Here is a 1497-nt window from a genome sequence, read left to right on the forward strand (position 1 = left end):
CAATTTGGGAAGAGCATGCCAACATTCAAAATAAGTGCATGCTCTGCATTTAGTCCTTGCCATGTTCTCCATTGGTGTCAGAGCAGTCCCTTCTTTCTTTCTTTTCTTTTCTTTTTTTTTTAATTGAGTACTACTATGGCTCAAGTTGGCACTTCAGGTAAGACAAATACAGAAACAACATTAAAATATGAACTATAATAACTAAGAAGATTATCACACACAGCATTACTTTTAGAAATTTTAAATTCAGTATATATATCATATATTATTACCTATACACACAAGGACCTCAAAAAGTTTGTGGAAAATAGAATTAATGTATATGTTTATTTTGGTACAAACTTTTTTTCATGAATTGTTTTGTTTTAGCAGTCCCTTCTTTTACCACTTAACAACTTAAAAAATAATTCTAATATTAGGCCTTCTGCCACATGAGGTTTCAGCACGATGCCCAAATCCAAGCGCGATAAGAAAGTTTCCTTAACCAAAACTGCCAAGAAACGCTTGGAACTAAAACAGAACCTTAGAGAAGAGCTTCGGAAATGTGTGGACACGTCCAAGTATCTCTTCATCTCCATGGCCAGCATGAGGAACAGCAAGCTGAAGGACATCCGGAACGCCTGGAAGCACAGCTGGATGTTCTTTGGGAAAAACAAGGTGATGGTGGTGGCCTTGGGTCGAAGCCCAGCTGATGAATACAGAGACAGCCTGCACCAGGTCAGCTAGAAGCTGCGGGTGAAGTCGGTCTCCTTTTCACCACCCGCACTAAGGAGGAGGTCAATGACAGGTTCACAAAATATACAGAAATGGACTACGCCTGAGCTGGGAACAAGGCAGCTTTCACTGTGAGCCTGGATCCAGGGCCCCTGGAGCAGTTCCCCCACTCCATGGAGCCGCAGCTGAGGCAGCTGGGCCTGCCCACCGCCCATGTGGTCACTCTGCTCTCCGACTACGAGGTGTGCAAGGAGGGCAGCGTGCTGACGCCAGAGCAGGCCCAGGTCCTGAAGCTTTCTGGGTACGAGATGGCCGAATTCAAAGTGACCATGAAGTACGTGTGGGATGCACAGTCGGGAAGGTTCCAGCAGGTGGGAGACGACGTGCCAGAGAGTGCATCAGAGTCGGCAGGAGAATCAGAGGATGACGACGACGACTGATGGGGACTCAGAGCTGAAGGCCTTCCTCATGTTCCGGGTCCCGAGTGGCCCACGCAGCACTGCCCCCACTCCTCTGGAGGGACGGCTGTTTACTTTGCTGCCAGTGAAGATGGGAGCGTGATGGGCACTAACTGATTCTGGAGAGAATAAAACTGTCTGCAGGGTCTGCCTGTAGGCAACAAAAGGGAAAAAAAATAATTCTAATATAAAGGCATAACTCTGCTTAAAATTCTGACGAGTTTTTTTTTTTTCTTTTTGGAGAAGTTTTTGCTATAGGGCACATGCGCTTGGCTCGCCAGAAAGACAGAGAGAGACAGAGAGACAGAAAGTGAGAAATCACCCT

The 1497-nt window shown here is 46.1% G+C and overlaps 1 pseudogene; it reads left to right on the top strand.

Annotated features, from left to right (window-relative positions):
* The first annotated feature begins 442 nt into the window (after positions 1-442).
* LOC102502366 (mRNA turnover protein 4 homolog pseudogene) lies at positions 443-1154 on the top strand (annotated as a pseudogene).
* The last annotated feature ends 343 nt before the right edge of the window (positions 1155-1497 follow it).

This window comes from Tupaia chinensis, unplaced genomic scaffold (assembly GCF_000334495.1).
Source record: "Tupaia chinensis unplaced genomic scaffold, TupChi_1.0 Scaffold143789_1, whole genome shotgun sequence".
Classification (NCBI taxonomy): domain Eukaryota; kingdom Metazoa; phylum Chordata; class Mammalia; order Scandentia; family Tupaiidae; genus Tupaia; species Tupaia belangeri.